Here is an 18,179-nt window from a genome sequence, read left to right as displayed (position 1 = left end):
GCTGCCTCAGCGGCTCTGTGGCTCCCGCCTGTCCCAGAAGCTGTCTGCCTCTGTGGTCCCCACTCTGACCTGTACCGGATTTTATGTTTCAAACATCTCCCTTAATCATAATTATGCCTTGTTTTAGAATACCAGCAAGAAGATAAGAGTTTTTCCTAGTACTGTTTTTTGCTACTGATGAAATCAACAAGAATCCTTATCTTTTACCCAACATGTCTTTGATATCCCCATTGCTTCTGGTCAGTGTGAAAAAACATTGGGAAACCTGGATAAAATATATTCAGAAAAAAACCATACTATATAATTTACTGATAATATCTGTGTATTTTATGAAACCTGTTACATAAGCCTTATAGGACCATCATGGAAAACATCTGTAAAACTGTCAATTCATCCTGGGACACCAAGGGTAAGAATATGTGACACTGGATAAGTTAACAAGTTTTTGTGTTTAAAGATTCATTTATTTAATGTAGGTGAGTACATTGTCATTGCCTTTGGACAGAACAGAAAAGGGCATCAGATCCCATTACCGGTGGTGATGAGCCAACATGTTGTTATTGGGAATTGAATTCAGGACCTCTGGAAGAGCAGTCAGTGCTCTTAACCAATGAGGCAGCTCGATAGCCCAAGTTAACAACTTTTAAATTCCATTTACATGTGCCTACAAGAAACTTGGAAAGTATGCATTTATGAGTGCACTGTTGAACACACACACACACACACATAAAAAAGAGTTCATAATAGGATCATAGATGTACTGGGAAAACAGGCAAAACTGTTTTCTAAGGCATTCAAACTTGTCAAGAATACTCTAGAATCTAATAGGAATAATGCATGATATTTATATAATAATCTTAATATGTTTAATATGAGTTGTGGAAAGTGAATAACATTACCTGTGTATCAGTCCAAATATCCTAACAATTTTATTCTTCATGTGGATGCTTCATCCTCTCTTCTACATCCTTTAGGTTTTCTTTGGACCATTTAATCCTAACCTGAGTGACCATGACCAGTTTCCCAATGTCCATCAAGTAGCCACCAAGGAAACACATTTGTCCCATGGCATTGTCTCCTTGATGCTTCATTTTAGATGGACTTGGATAGGACTGGTCATCTCAGATGATGACCAAGGTATTCAGTTTCTATCAGACTTGAGAGAAGAAATGCAAAGACATGGAATCTGTTTAGCTTTTGTTAATATGATCCCAGAAAACGTGCAGTTATACATGACAAGGACTAAGATATATGATAAACAAATTATGGAATCAACAGCAAAGGTTGTTATCATTTATGGTGAAATGAACTCTACCCTAGAAGTCAGCTTTAGAAGGTGGGAATATTTAGGTGTAAGGAAAATTTGGATCACAACCTCACAATGGGATGTCATCACAAATAAAAGATTTCAACCTTTATTTCTTTCATGGGATGGTCACTTTTGCACACAACACAGGTGAAATTGTTAAATTTAGGAATTTTATGCAAACAATGAACAGTGACAAATACCCAGTAAACATTTCTGAGTCTATACTGGAATGGGATTCTCTTAATTGTTCCATCTCTAAGAATAGCAATAAAAAGGATCATCTTACATTCAACAACGCATTGGAATGGACAGCACTGCACAATTTTGACATAGTCCTGAGTGAGGAAGGTTACAATTTGTATAATGCTGTGTATGCTGTGGCCCACACCTACCATGAACTCATTCTTCAACAAGTGGAATCTCAGCAAACGGCAGTACCCAAAGGAATATTCCCTGACTGTCAGCAGGTAAAGTTTCTTACATTTCATTATGCTTAGATATATCAATGGGATCTTTTAAATGGACCCAGAGAAACAACTGCACATTTGTTAGAGATTATTCTCTCAGTGGAAAGATTTCCACACTGCAAATCTTCCTAATGAATCTTTAACATGGATAAATATTATGCACAAGAATCACATTTGATAGGAGACAATACATTTTTATGCTATTAGTAAGCTTTGTGAAAATGTGTCTCAACATTTCACCAAATATTTTCAAAATTTAAAATAGGAGTCAAAGAGTTTTATCATAAAACCTTTAAGTGATGACTAGACTAGAATGTTTTTCTAAAGAATAATTTCTCAAGAATTGGTACATGAGCTATGATTAATAGTTACTCATTTAAATTAGTTATTTACAAAACCATAAATGATTGCAACTGCACATTTTATTAGGTTTATGTGTATCTCCTAATGTATCTGTATGTACATGAAAGACCCACAACTTACAGACATTCAGACTTTCATTTCATTTGCACATACATGCCTTCATGTTTTTAAAACTACCATTTCTAGGGAACATGCTCATACTCACACACACACACACAGTGTTACTTGCTACCTGGTAATTATATTTTCTAGCACATTTTACCATGGACATTAATATGAAGTATATTAATTTTTAATTATTCATGAGGTATATTGTGTTTTACTATAAGGAATTACATTACTACAGTTGTCTTTCTGAAATTCATTAAGAAATTATGTAAAATTCTCAATTTCCCATTCCCTTTACTGATGTGCATGTGTAAACATCTAATGATGCATCTCATTTAGGTGTCTTCCATGCTGAAGACCAGAGTATTTACTAACCCTGTTGGAGAACTGGTGAACATGAAGCATAGGGAAAATCAGTGTGCAGAGTATGACATTTTCAACATTTGGAATTTTCCACAAGGCCTTGGATTAAAAGTGAAAATAAGAAGCTATTTGCCTTGTTTCCAACAGAGCCAACAACTTCATATATCTGAAGATTTTGAGTGGGCCACAGGAGGAACAGTAGTGGGTATACCACAATTTTAATGTTTTTCAGGAAATGTAATTTTAAAATATGAGGGACAGAAGTAATAGTTCTGTGGTTAAGACCAATTGCTACTCTTGCAAAAGACCATCCTCAGTTACAAGCACCAAAATTGATAACTCTCAACTTCATATAACTTCTGGTTATAGGGAGCAAAGACCCCTGGATTCCAATCTCAATAGTGCACACATGCCTATTCATCCACAGTACAGGAATATATTTATTAAATTTATATGTATGTATAAATTTAATATATATATATATATATATATATATATATATAAAGCATGGAATTTTCTGATTCCTTGTGACTATATTTACAGCTTAATTAAGTATAGCATGTATTTATTAACAGAAATCTCTCTCAAGAAATAAGGATTTTTTAAAATTTTATATATTTCTATTGGCTACTTTAGTTATTTACATTTCAAATGCTATCCCCCTTCCTGGTTTACTCTCCTCTGTGGAGGGTTGCCTTATCTGGCATCAGTGGGAGGGAAGGCCCCTGGTCTTTTGGAGAATTGATGCCTCAGCATGGAGGAATGCTAGGGTGCTTAAGTGGGAGTGGGTGGGTGGTTTGGTAGGTCCCTTATAGAAACAGGAGTACATGGGGATGGGATGGGGGTCCCAGGTTTAATTTTAAACTTAGAAAAAATTCATTGATTTCATGAGAGTCTCATGTAACTTATTTTGTTCATATTCATTAAACAACTCTTTCTTGATTTACCCTACCTTCTCTCTCCACACAACTCAGTGTTTTTGTTTTTTTTTTTTCTCTTTTTTTGGTCCAGATTTTTTATTAGATATTTTTTTATTTACATTTCAAATGTTATCACCTTTCCTAGTTTCCCCTCTGAAAATCCCCTATCCCCTCCCCACTCCACCTGCTCCCCACCGACCCACTCCCATTCCTGATCCTGGCATTCCCCCATACTGGGGCATAGAGCCTTCACAGGACCAAGGGCCTCTCCTCCCATTGATGACCCACTAGGCCATCCTCTGTATAGCTAGATCCACAAGTTCCACCACGTGTTTTCTTTGATTGATGGTATAATTCCAAGGAGCTCTGGGGATACTGGTTAGTTCATATTGTTGTTCCTTCTATGGGGCTTCAGCATCCTTCAGGTCCCTGGGTGTTTCACTGGCTCCTTCATTGGAGACCTTGTACTCCACACAATGGATGACTGTGATCATCCACTGCTGTATTTGCCAGGCACTGGCAGAACCTCGCAGGAGACAACTATACCAGGCTTCTGTCAGCAGGCTCTTGTTGGCATCTGCCTAGTGTCTGGGTTTGGTGGTTGTTTATGGGGTGGATCCGCAATTGGGGCAGTCTCTGGATGGTCCTCCCTTCAGGCTCTGCTCCAAATTTTGTCTGTATAACTTCTTCCATGGGTATTTTGTTCCCCATTCTAAGGAGGAACAACGTATCCACACTTTGGTCTTCCTTCTTCTTGAGCTTCATGTGTTTTGCAAATTGTATTTTGGGTATTCTAAGTTTCTGGGCTAATATCCACTTATCAGTGAGTGCATATCATATGTGTTCTTTTGTGACTGCGTTACCTCACTCAGGATGATACCCTCCAGATACAGCCATTTGCCTAAGAATTTCATAAATTCCTTGTTTTTATTGCTGAGTAGTACTCCATTGTTTAAATGTACCACATTTTCTGTATACATTCTTCTGTTGAGGGACATCACGGTTCTTTTCAGCTTCTTGCTATTATAAATAAAGCTGCTGTGAACATAGTGGAGCATGTGTCCTAATTACAAGTTGGAACATCTTCTGGGTATACTCCCAGGAGAGGTATTGCTGGATTTTCCATAGTACTATGTCCAATTTTCTGAGGAACCGCCAAACTGATTTCCAGAGTGTTTGTACCAGCTTGCAATCCCACCAGCAATGGAGGAGTGTTCCTCTTTCTCCAAATCCTTGCCAGCATCTGCTGTCACATGAATATTTGATCTTAGCCTTTCTGACTGGTTTGAGATAGAATCTCAGGTATATATATATAAATATAAATATATATATATACATACACATACACACACACACACACACACACATATATATATATATATTTCATGGGAGAGAAATTGATGCCACATAAATATTACATTTTGATTAATAAGCTTAGGAAGAAAAAATTCAAATTGTTACAACCTCAATGTTACATATAAAATATTACATGATATAGTAAATGTTGTATGCCATTCAGTGCGTTGCAGGGTAACACAAAGTAATAATGTTCTTGAAACTGTTAAGTAATGCTATTTAACAGAGGAATATTTGTAACCATATCTTTTAATGTCCCACATATCAATCTGCAGGTCATTATACATATGATATATATATAAACTACACAAACATACACACATATTATATAATATTTATGTATTGCCTCAGGTTCCCTCCTCCATGTGTAGTGTGACATGTACTGTTGGATTCAGGAAAATTCATCAGAAACAAACTGTATACTGCTGCTTTGACTGTGTTCAGTGCCCAAAAAATGAGTTTTCCAATGAAACAGGTACATGCTTGCATGCAGAAGCAAAATTGCTGAATTCGAATGCCTTCCTTTTCCAAACAAGAAATATGATAAGGCCTAGATGGAAAATGAAGACCTAAAATTTCCATGTTTCAGAACTTGATAAGTAATGTCTACTTCTTTTCGACCCAGCAAATAACTTGCAATATTTTCGACAAACAATGCATTTCATTCACAATATGAAAGTTACTAATTTTATTATATGGAAAATATTTAGGAAGACATACCTGTGTAACTATTTTTTAAACAAAATATTAGGCATAGTCTATGCATATATTTGTTCTTCTTTGATTCTTTGTACAAAGAAACTTGACTACATGACCAATCCACAATCTGTTCCTCGATCATCCATCTTAGTCCCTGTCAAAGACCAGATGCTCAGGGTCACAGTTGTGGATCACCTTCCTCCCTGTCTATCACAGCACCAGGGGAATGGTCATGGTTGTTGTGGAGGTTTTCTCCATCTTGGCTTCTAGTGCAGGCTTGCTAGGATGCATCTTTCTCCCAAAAGGTTGTGTTATCTTAGACTAGATTCAAATTTTCTGCAGAAGTACAAAAATAAAATGTTTTCTTGAATCTTTAGTAATTTTAAAATGTTAGATTGTACTCATTATATGTTTTTGCTTTGTCTTAACAAAAGTACCACTAAATCATACAAAAATTTTAAGTAATATACAAAATTAGTACTTATAATGTAGGGTAGCACAGCACTGCCTAATATAATGCCAATGACTAAGCTTTAGTGGAAAATGGTCTCATTCATGTGTACATAAACCTAAACATTGAGAATAAGGAATCTTAGTTAATGAATGGCTACCATCATTTTGACCTGTAGGTTTGTGTGTAAGCCATGTTCCTAATTAATGTTTAATATGGTGGCCCTACTGCTGTGACAGTGCCACCTCTGGGAAAATTGTTCTGGGAGTTATAAGAAAGAAGACTTGGCACAGACATAAAGCCAGTAATCAGCATTATTACATGTGCTCTCATTGAATGTCTGCATCCAAGTTCTTATCTTGACTTCATTCTATTAACTGTGACCAAGGTACATAGGGAAATAAGACTTTTCTCACATGGGTCTTTTGACCATCGTGTTTTAATACAGCTACAGAATATAAGACATCAGCAAAATGTTAAACTGCCTTGGTTGGGATTTGGAATATAACAGATTACTGATGCAATAGAAGACACTGATTTGAAAGAGAAACAAGAATGAATATTAGTAGAGTGTGGAGCATAGTTACAGTGTGGCATATTGTTGATGGCCATCACAGAAGCCTGAGATTTTGTAATAGCTTCATAATGTACTATGAAAATATTCAGAATATCAGGTAACATACTAAGAAGAGTATAATCTGTGGGATTCAGATTGTGCCTGCTGTATAATGCTCTTGAACTTTATGTGAAAACACACCATTTCATTATAAAATTAATGTGTTTCAATCACAGGGGTGAATTGTATTGGAAAAAATTCACACACAAGACCTATATCCCAATAAGATCAGTGAAGTCTATGAATATATAAACAACTCTAGATGAATGACTTCATAAATGTTATCAAAATAGGAACAATTAAGGATTATTTGATTTGATATTACACACACATATGCACATACAAACGCAAACACATAATCATTTCTGAACATTAGTTGTTAGTGTTATTTTCTCTCAAAATATTGTTTGTTGCTTTTATATTTAACTGTTATTTTTTAGTTTATTTTTGATGGTATGATTTAATTGGTTTTTCTTTATATTTCCTGTCCCCAGAACACCACTTATAGCCCCTCCTAACTCTCCAAAAGTGCACATGGCCTCTTATTTCACTAATGCTTAATGAATGCATATATGTATTTATATATACATATACATTTTGAAATATAAATTTTAGAGACCTTGTAAAATTACATGTTTTTGAGTTCTTATGGCTCATTATTTGGTATCACCTGGCTAATATTTCTTCTGTTCCCTGACTATGACGACATCCTCCATTCCCAGATTAACACTTTCCAGTAAATGGTTGTGTAGGCAGGAAGCTTTGCAAGCTTACTTACTTCCATGCTGCCATGCAGAGTGCAGTGTTCCTTCTTCATGTCATATTTTGTGGGTCTATTGGTAAGACTTCATGGCCTACCTATGCTACTTCTAGAAGATTTATGTTCACAGGCAGTTTCCTCATCCTTTGACTTGCAAGATCTATCCAACCATCTTCTTTACTTTTCCCTAAGCCATGAATGAGGGAAATTTTTGTAAGAGTATACTCTTCATTGTTTCTTTCAACTAACTACTCTGGCAATAATTATCACTCTATCACAACATCTTTAAAAGTAAGAAGATTGAAAGGAACTCTGACATCATTTTCTCAGGAAAACCCCTAAAATCTAACTGTGCTTTTAATCTGGTTCATTGGAATTTGATGCACTTATCTGCCTGGGTGTAGGCATCAAATGTCACTTCTTACAAAAATAAATTTAAGAAAATTACAGTGAAGTGCAAATACCTGATAATCAATAACTATTAATTGCTCCATTTCAAATAAAGGACCTTGGAGTACCTAAAGGTATAGAGATGCAAATTCAGACAAATTCTTTCATGCTTTAGCTGCTTATTTTCAATTTTCCTAGCATGTAAGTCAGAATCAATATTAAATTTTCAAAATTCTTAGTGCAATGAAAAGGTAGAACCTAATGTAACATGATTCATCACTAATACTGACTATGTCTTTCACTGATTAATATTAAATCATTTCAGTTCATCTTGACCATTATTCAGTGTTCTAATTTCAAGACTAATAATCTATTTTGAAAATTTTAAAGAAATTCAACAGGCATGTAAGGCAGAACTTGCAGCAAGCAAAATGGAGTGGTAGATTATAGAATCTATATGTAGAATAGTAAGAAACTGAGTACTACTGCAGCCCTCCATGCTGTCAGTCACTGAGGGAGGAAGTTGTTTTGAGGCTGAGGTGTTTAAAAAACATGCTGAATCCAGACCTGAGCCCTGATACCTCCCACAAGCCCTCTAGCTCTACCTCTGTTGCTGTGCTTCTGAAAACAATGGAGATGATACAACAACACACTCCTTTGGATTATGAGATATGTGCCTGGCACACATGAGACACCAGTGTCTGCTCAGTGTGTCCTCAGTGAGTACCTGGATACCTGGGTAAATCCTAGTACAGATGAGGATTTTCCTGGTAACTCTTGAATTTTCAAACTGACAAGTCAAGGAGCAATAGAGAAATAGGAGAGACATGTGATCTGTATATTGGTGGCATGGAGCTGAAAAGCCACTGGGACACTAGAGTTGTTAACGAAGGAAGACCAGTGTGACAGCACAGTCCTCATACAGAGGCATGATTAGATGTTCCACAGACCCTCTGCTCATATTAGCTGGTTTCTCTCAAGCTCTAACGGAACTCACTTCCATTACCTTCAAACCTCTCATTTCCCAACTATGGTGCCTGCAGGATCACTCCACAGAGCTATCCAGACTAACTTCACTTCCTATATTCTAACAGTATTTTCTTTCAGTTTTATTTATTTTATCTCTGTGAGTACACTGTCGCTGTCTTCAGACACACCAGAAGAGAGAGCATCAGATCCCAATAAAGATGGTGGTGAGCTATTGTGTGGGTGCTAGGAATTGAACTCAGGACCTTTGGAAGAGCAGTCAGTGCTCTTAACCACTGAGCCATCACCACAGGCACCTAAGTTCAGTTTCTAAACTCAACTTTAATATAGGAAATTTTTAAATGTGTCAGGTGGCATGATTTGAAAAATATCAAATTACTAAAGCCCCAAAGACAAACAGACAATAGAAGACATCCACAGAGAATTCAGAAAGGAACTTAAATAATTTTAATTTTTGAGAGAAAATAGCGAAACAGGTGAATATAACGGAGATTTTTAACTATTGCAATCTTTAAAAAGCACACATACACTAGTGTACACACACGAATCAGAAACCACAAGATCTGAAAGTAGGAACTCATGAAATGGGTTCAACAGAACAGGAGGAGAAGAAAAAAGTGAAGGACTCTGTGTACCAAATTAGAAGAGGCCTCAAGAGAAAAGGCCAGAATGAAATGAAAGGCCAGCAAAGACTGTGAGAGATGGAGGAGACAGGCAGGTGAACATCCTTATACTTGAAACCCACATGAAAAGGCAAAAGTAATAGATGCACTATGAAAATAGGTGTGGGAACTTATGAAACTGAAAGATCTCAGTGTGGTCAGAGGAGGGTGCTGTGGGAGGCCACACCAAGGGCACCACAGTCCAAGTGCTAAAGACCCATCCCCAGAGCCTTCTCTAAAATCACCAATTCACTTCTGGATATTGCAGATAATGTATTAATATAATCCTTGATATTTATTTTTTAAATTCTCTTTAGTGATATGATTTTGTTATATGCTTATTTTTTGTTATGGAATGTTATGAGCCCCTTTAAATTCTATTCAAAGCCAAATCTAGCTTTAGTTCCATTTGCTGTGTGAACACACCAAGGAAAGTTCAGATATGCCTATGTTGTTTGGCTGTTGTTAACAGACTCTTATGTTCTCACATCCTTGCTCCACTGAAATAAAAATCCTACCAAGCCAGTGAAAATCCTAAGCTATCCAGACTATATAAATGATGGCAAAAGCAGTATCAAACATATCAATAAAAGAGTGATAATCAGAAATATCCTCCCTAAATAAATCTTTTAAAAAAGAAAGGAATATACTCCCATCTTAATGTTGAAGTTAATTGTAAAATGCAAATGGACATCTAAAATGACCTGGAATCTGTGAAAACTTGACTGTGTCCCAAAGCCCCATAGATACAGTAAGAGCACATATGAGCTGTGTGCTTTGTCTCCTTCCATACCTTAACACTGGGTCTCTCACGTAAATGTACACATTCAGAAAGTTGAGGAGATGAGCCAGTCATCAAAGGATGTTTTTCTCATTAAGGCTAAACACATACCACAAATATACTGCAAAATCTACTACTTTACAGACAGAGAAAATACTTTAAAGTCACTTTGACTGTTTAATAGCTGGTGACTCTGAGCCATTTCAGTTATCAGGGGACAAAGTGTCCCTGGACAGAAAAGCACCTGGTATGTCCCTGACTTCCTGCAGGTGTTTTTTCAAGGTTGGTTCCCACTTCCTGACTTTGTCTCTAATGTAACAAACATGGTGTCTGAGTTCCTGCTCTAAGTGTGATGGACAAGTAGGCATGCCTTCACCTCTAATCCCTTAAGGAATGGAAAGATATTTGAGGAGCACAGGCCTATGCTGGAAGTGAAGAGAGGGACAATACAGGACTTGACAACTAAAGGAACTACAGCAAGCCCAGCATAAGAAAGCCTTGTCTGGAAACTCCTATGGTACATTCTGTGTATTCCAAGTTGTTTCCCTTAGATTTACTTAACAGTGCTCCTTACCAATAAATTACAGATTGTTCTGTGTGGAAAGAAACTGAAGACAACATTAATGGTACATAGGAGGCCAGGGTATTCCTCTGGTCTAGTGAGGTCCTTGGAGATCTTTTCTCATTTCTTTTTCGTCTTTGAAATAAAAAGGCTTATTTTTTTTTTGTTGTTTTTGATTCTCTGTGTATTTTGGAGGGAGCAGTATAAGTGCATAGCTGTGGTTCCCTGCTGTGGCCAGAAAGTATCAGATCATGAGGAGCAGCAATTTCAGGTGCTGGGCAGTAAACTCCATTACTCTGGAAAAGCAAGCAAGAGCTCAACCATGGAGCCTTCTCTCTCGCCTCACTTTTCTTTTCATCCTTCCTTTCATTTTCTAAAAACGAAGCAGTTAGTTACTTCTAAAATGCAAACACTGGGACACAAGGCTTGTTAGGAAGACTAAAGATTGTTCATAAAAACAGACTACTAAAGAAAAAACACTGCAGGGCATGGAGAACACATGAGTATTCCCTTCCTTTGAAAGGGGTTCTGATAGTATCTGATCCCCCTGCATAAGTACAGCATGACTTTTAAGTACAAAAGAAAAGTGGCATATTAAATAAATATTGCTCAATCTCCAGTAAGACAGACCTCATTCCTTACTCTATTAGAGATCTCTCTGCACCCAGCAGTGCCCTGGATTTGGAGCTCTCAGGAGCAGAAACCTAATTCAAGGATTCAAATATTAGTGATTTGCTGAGGAAAGGCTCCCAGAAGGAAGGGTAGATACTGAGAAGCAAACTCAGATCCACTGACACCCATCCTGAATTCTTGCGGGAGCATAGGAACATGGCATAACAACTGACCTATGACCCAGAAATTCCACTCCTAATTTATAACCCAGAGAACTGAAAGAGGGCCCTACACAGAACCTTAGGTGCCAATGTACACAGCAACAGTCAATAGTCATAGAAGAAGATAGGTAAATGCATGGACAAAATTAAGAATTTTGGGGGACTGGAGAGATGGCTCAGCGGTTAAAAGAGCAACTGCTCTTCCAAAGGTCCTGAGTTCAATTCCCAGCAACCACATGGTGGCTCACAACAATCTGTAATGAGATCTGACGCCCTCTTCTGGTGTGCATGAAGATAGAGACTGTGTACTCATATATTAAATAAATAAAATTTAAAAAAAAGATGTTAAAAAATTAAGAATTTTGACCATTGGAATCTTTAAGAAACAAATATGCATATAAAACTGGGAAGCACAATATCTGAAACTAGTAACACATGGAGTGGATTCCATAGAAAACAGCAAGAAGAGATTAGTAAAGGAGGCTGTATTACCAAAGTAGAATAGCCCTCAAATACAAAAGGAATGTGAGATCAGACAAAAAGTGTAAGAGCTATGGAAAAGTGTTTGCTTTACTACACGTGTTTGGAAGCTCTTGCCACGCTGTGAGCATAGGAGCAAAGCACCTTGTTCCACAGGTGAAAGTGTGTGGAAACCTCTGTCCCAGAATTTGATTGCTCAGTCTAGACTGACCCTCTCCCAAATTTTCTCCTCCCATAACTAATGCCTCCCTTCTGACATCTGCTGGCCACACAGGGCATGACAGCTCACTTCTTTTTTCCAGCTTGCCTGAGGCATGGAGTGGAGTGGCATGTAGTTAGGGATAGAGGAATCTGGACAAAGGCAAGCAGAAATTACCCTCCACTTCTGGTAATGCAACATTACTGTAATGCTGGTATTTTAAAATGAAGATCACACTGGCATTCATCAATTCAAAATTCTGCATTCAGCAATAACTTTAGTGAAGCAAAACCACGTATCTAAACACTATTCTTGACTTATCATATTATCCATAGGCCTAGAAATTAATTTTTAAAAGAGGAATAAAATGGCTCCTGCTCTCTATTGCCTCAAATGTTTTAGCTGAATGCAAATTTTGTTACCAATATGCATGCACAAAAGCAAACATACTGACAAGGGCAGTTCCATGGGAGCTGCTGTTGGAATGAAAATTTAAAAGGTCTACAAAAATCAGTTGTGGCCACTGACAGAGGAGTGGCACTCTAACCATCCCAGCAAGCCTCAGGGGAGGGGCAGGATTTGGAGATAGAAAAAATATTGACCCTGATTCCTTACAAAGCAAGGCACTCTCAACAGGGAAGATGCAGCAAGAACCAGTTGTTTCTGAGAATGGCAAACACACAACAAATTTCTAGTGGTCATGTATTTGGAAAGTTATTGTCCTCATTCAAAAAATGTGTTGGTTTTTTCCACGACCCTTCAATTACCTCAGCAGAAGTACTTTGTCACCTTGTTGGCCCTACTACCTAAATTGTCTAATGTTCCAATATACTTGAAAAATAATGTGTTCTGCTGTCAGTAGACTCTGTTGGTCCTGCAGTGCTTCTGTTTCCTTGTTGATTTTATCCACTCTATCTGAGCTAACAATCCAGAATGGCATATCGTTTACTTCTTAACTTACCAGGAACATTATGCTCAAAATTATTTTCTCATAGACTGCATTATAATTGGGTTTTTTAAGTCCATTCCTGCCGGGTGGTGGTGGCGCACAGCTTTAATCCCAGCACTTTGGAGGCAGAGGCAGGTGGATTTCTGAGTTCAAGGCCAACCTGGTCTACAAAGTGAGAAACCTATACAGAGGCTATACAGAGAAACCCTGTCTCAAAAAAAAAAAGTCCATTCCTACAATCTTTGTCTAATCCTTGTTTAGACTATATTACATGCCATATACTTATTAATAGCAGAAATTGTGCTTGACACTTCATTAGTTTCCTGTTCTTTTTTGTCTTTTGGTTTCCATTTCCTATCTACCTGTGGTTTGTTTGGATGTTATATATTTTATTCCACTTTATCTATAATGGTTTTCATTATTTGGTTTTATTACTTATTAATACCTCCTAGTGTGACTTACTTTGCCATTTTAAGAGGAACATAAAGCCTTAGCTCTACCATTTGTAATTGGCTTAAATATTATCTCCACATACTCTGAGAAGCACAGCATTGTTAAAATTTATGCTCTCAAATTTTAGCACCTTTAAACTGTCACTTTAAAAAGTGGAGAATTGCAAGTATGATGGTGTGGGGCCAGCACTCGGGAGGCAGAAGCAGGCAGAATTCTGTGAGGACAGTCTAGTCTACATAGTGTATTCAAAGACAGTCAAAGATACATAGTGAGACTACGGGATTAAAGGAGTAGACTACCATTCCTGGGTAAGATTTCTTTTGCCAGGGATCTTGTACCAACAAGATCAGGTACTAAGGTGGTTCACAGCATCCAATCAAGGCCAAAGACTGATGGCCTCTGACCTTTAACACCCTCTTACTGTTCTGAAGTTGAGAAGCTGATGGCTTCTGGAAATTTAACTCTCACTCTTCTGAGGGCTCTGGCAATTTAATTCTCTCTTGGCTATTCTGGGGCAAAAAAGGTGATGGATGACTCTTGGCAATTTTACAGGGAAAGAGGGAGGGAAGAGAGGGAGATGATGTTGATCTGTAGGAAATTTGCCCAATAGCATGGGTTGATGACCAGGAATCATTATTCTATGTACTACTGGAAAGAAGGGCTTATCAACAGTGAAAACCAATCCTGATACAAAGTCTCTGGGGCTGTGCCTCTCCAGAGTCCACCCACTGCAACCATGCAAAACACTGAGCCCTCTCCAGGAAACCCACTTGCTTGCATTGTTTTTCATAATGGCTTCTATTATTCTTTTACCTCTATCCTTGAGTTTCTTTTTTTTAATTTATATTTATTTATACATATTTATTTGATAAATTTGATGAGCACACTGTAGCTGCCTTCAGACATACCATAAAAGGGTATCAGATCCCATTCTAGATGGTTGTGAGCCACCATGTGGTTGCTGAGAATTGAACTCAGGACCTCTGAAAGAGCAGTCAGTGCTCTTAACCTCTGAGCCATCTCTCCAGCCCCTATTCTTGATTTTCTAAATCTTAAATTTCCATTGATCTAAGAGTACCCCCAAGGATGTTTTGTTGTACAAAGGATTATGTTTACCATTCTTTCTGTTTTGAAGCATTTGGCACCACTTGCTGGTGTTTCTGCTCCTAATGTCATTTATCCTCACTGACTGTAAGTCATGACCTACTTCTCCCCTAATATTTCTTAGTTTTTCTGGCCTTTAATTTTTGAAATTGCGATGTACACGGAGATGGACATTTTAGAGGTTCATTCTAAGGCTTATGGAGGCATTTTCACAACTAAATACTTTCAGGCACCTGTATCTTATTGAAATGAAACAAACATCAAATAAATAAAACTAGCAAGCACAAATAGTTGAACTAAAATAATAAATGGCCTTTATTTTCCTTTTAACAGAAAAAATTTAAACAATACTAGTGTTAGTTCTACTTTGAAGATCTGTTAGAACTATATACTGAATACTTCTGCCTCAGGGCTTGTTTGTTTGTTTGTTTGGTTGGTTGGTTGGTTGGTCCACATTTTACTCTACCTTGTTCTTGAGTTTAATGTGTTTTGCAAATTGTATCTTGAGTATTCTAAGTTTTTGGGCTAATATCCTCCTATCAGTGAGTGCATATCATGTGAGTTCTTTTGTGATTGGGTTACCTCACTCAGGATGATGACCTCCAGATCCATCCTTTGCCCAAGAATTTAATAAATTCATTGTTTTTAATAGCTGAGTAGTACTCCATTGTGTAAATGTACCACATTTTCTGTATCCTGCTTGTGGACGTTGTACATCGTGGTGCGGAGCCTAGTGCGCACCACGATGTACAACGTCCACAAGCAGAGCCATTGCTGTTCTGTTCAGTAATCTAGCCTGTGCCCATATCTTAGAGGCTCTTCCCAAATTTCTTTTCTATAAGTTTCAGTGTCTCTGGTTTTATGTGGAGTTCCTTGATCTACTTAGACTTGGCTTTTTTTTTCTTTTTTTTTTTTTTTTTTTTTGTTTGTTTGTTTGTTTTTGTTTTTTTGTTTTTTGTTTTTTTTGAGACAGGGTTTCTGTGTATAGCTCTGGCTGTCCTGGAACTCACTTTGTAGACCAGTCTGGCCTTGAACTCAGAAGTATGCTTGCCTCTGCCTCCCGAGTGCTGGGACTAAAGGCATGCACCACCACACCTGGCTTTAGACCTGAGCTTTTTACAAGGAGATAAGAATGGATCAATTCCCATTCTTATACATGATAACCACCAGTTGAGCCAGCATCATTTGTTGAAAATGCTGTCTTTTTTCCACTGGATGGTTTTAGCTGCTTTGTCAAAGATCAAGTGACCATAGGGGTGTGGGTTCATTTTTTGGTCTTCAGTTCTGTTCCATTAATCTACATGTCTGTCACTGTACCTCTACCATGCACTTTTTAATCATAATTGCTCTGAAGTACAGATTTAGGTCAGGCATGGGGATTCCACCAGAGGTTCTTTTATTGTTGAGAATAGTTTTTGCTATCCTAGGTTTTTTGTTATTCCAGAAGAATTTGCCAATTGTCCTTGCTAACTCTGTGAAGAATTGAGTTTCAATTCTGATGGGGATTGCACTGAATCTGTAGATTGCTTTTGGCAAGATAGCCATTTTTACTATATTGATCCTGCTGATCCATGAGCATGGGAGGTCTTTCCATCTACTGAGATCTTCTTTGATTTTTTTTCTTCAGAGACTTGAAGTTCTTATCATACAGTTCTTTTACTTCCTTAGTTAGAATCACGCCAAGGTATTTTATTTTATTTCTGACCACTTTGAAAGGTGTTGTTTCCCTAATTCCATTCTCGGCTTGTGTCCCAGTCTCCCATCCGGTGGGTACAAGAACGACTCTGACACCAAGGCGGGTTCACGCAGCAACTTCTTTTACTTCTGGCTTTTTCCTTTAAAGCTCTCTTCCCCAGCAACTTTTTCTACTACCTCTTGCAGCAAGGGCTAAAGTACTACTATTACAACAGCTTCTCTTACTATTACTTCTACTCACGGCAAGGGCCAAAACTATATTTGTGACGACTCACCTCCTTCTTCCTCCACCCCACCTAATCCAATCAGAATTCACACACACTCCAGGCACAAGCTCAGGTCGTTCACAGATAGGCTGACAGGTCCCAATCACAAGGAACAGTCCAGCCTGGCAGGCAGCCCACACATGCAGCCTCACTGCACATGCTCGAGCAAGGCAGTAAACAAGTGGGTTTCACGGGGCCTGAGGCCACACCCGCTTCCCTCATCTCCCCCTTTTTGTTTTATTAGTAGCTCTGGGATCAGTATCTGTCTTAGGTTGCCCCGATCCGTACCATATCCTTACCTGTCATGGGAGTGACAAACTCACTTTTGTCATGCTGTCTTAGGTTAGTATGCACATGTGAGGATCTTACCCGTCATTGATTACTAATCCAGCATGTTGAGCCAACATTGGGGGGATGCTCCTCCTTCCAAGGCTGCCATAGCACGCAAATATCTTCAACACATAAAGTCAGGCCTAATAGAATCACACCAGACTTTTCACCAGAGACTATGAAAGCCAGAAGACCCTGGACAGAGGTTATACAGACCCTATGAGAACACAAATGCCTGTCCAGGTTACTCTACTGAGCAAAACTCTCCATAACCTTAAATGGATAAACCAAGCTATTCCATGACAAAACCAAATTTATACAATTTCTTTTCAAGAATCCAGCCCTTCAAAGGATAATAAAGGAAAAGATGCAACACAAGGAGGGAAATGATGCCCTAGAAAAAGCAAGAAAGTAATCCTTCAACAACCCAACAGCCTGACTTTATGTGTTACTTGACATTTTTCTCTTACTCATTTTAATAGTCTTTATTTATTTAATGCATTTGTTATTCTGATTATAATGTGTCAGAGGGAATTTATTTTCTGGTCCAGTCTATTTGGAGTTCTATAGGCTTCTTGTATGTTCGTGGGCATCTCTCTCTTTAAGGTAATGAAGGTTTTTTTTATAATTTTGTTGAAGATATTTGCTGGCCATTTCAGTTCAAAATCTTCATTCTCATCTACACCTATTATTCATTGGTTTGCTCTTCTCATTGTGTAATGTATTTCCTGAATGCTTTGAGTTAGGATCTTTTTGCATTTTGCATTTCCTTTGATTGTTGTGTCTATGTTTTCTATGGAATCTTCTGCACCTGAGATTCTCTCTTCCATCTCTTGTATTCTGTTACTGATGCTCACATCTATGGTTCCTGATTTCTTTCCTAGGATTTCTACCTCCAGAGTTGTCTCCCTTTCTGTGTTCTTTATTGTTTCTACTTCCATTTTTAGATCATGGATGATTTTGTTCAATTCCATGGTTTCATTGTGTTTTCCTATAATTCTTTATGGGATTTTTGTGCTTCCTCTTTAAGGACTTCTACCTGTTTAGCAGTGTTCTTCTGTATTCCTTTAAGTGAG

The 18,179-nt window shown here is 37.8% G+C and overlaps 1 pseudogene; it reads left to right on the top strand.

Annotated features, from left to right (window-relative positions):
• Positions 1 to 147: 147 nt before the first annotated feature.
• Positions 148 to 5,361, top strand: LOC110288256 (annotated as a pseudogene).
• The last annotated feature ends 12,818 nt before the right edge of the window (positions 5,362 to 18,179 follow it).

This window comes from Mus caroli, unplaced genomic scaffold, assembly GCF_900094665.2.
Source record: "Mus caroli unplaced genomic scaffold, CAROLI_EIJ_v1.1 scaffold_17237_1, whole genome shotgun sequence".
In the NCBI taxonomy this organism is placed as follows: Eukaryota; Metazoa; Chordata; class Mammalia; order Rodentia; family Muridae; genus Mus; species Mus caroli.
The sequence above is the reverse complement of the archived record's forward strand: the minus strand, read 5'-3'. Positions and strand labels throughout refer to the sequence as shown.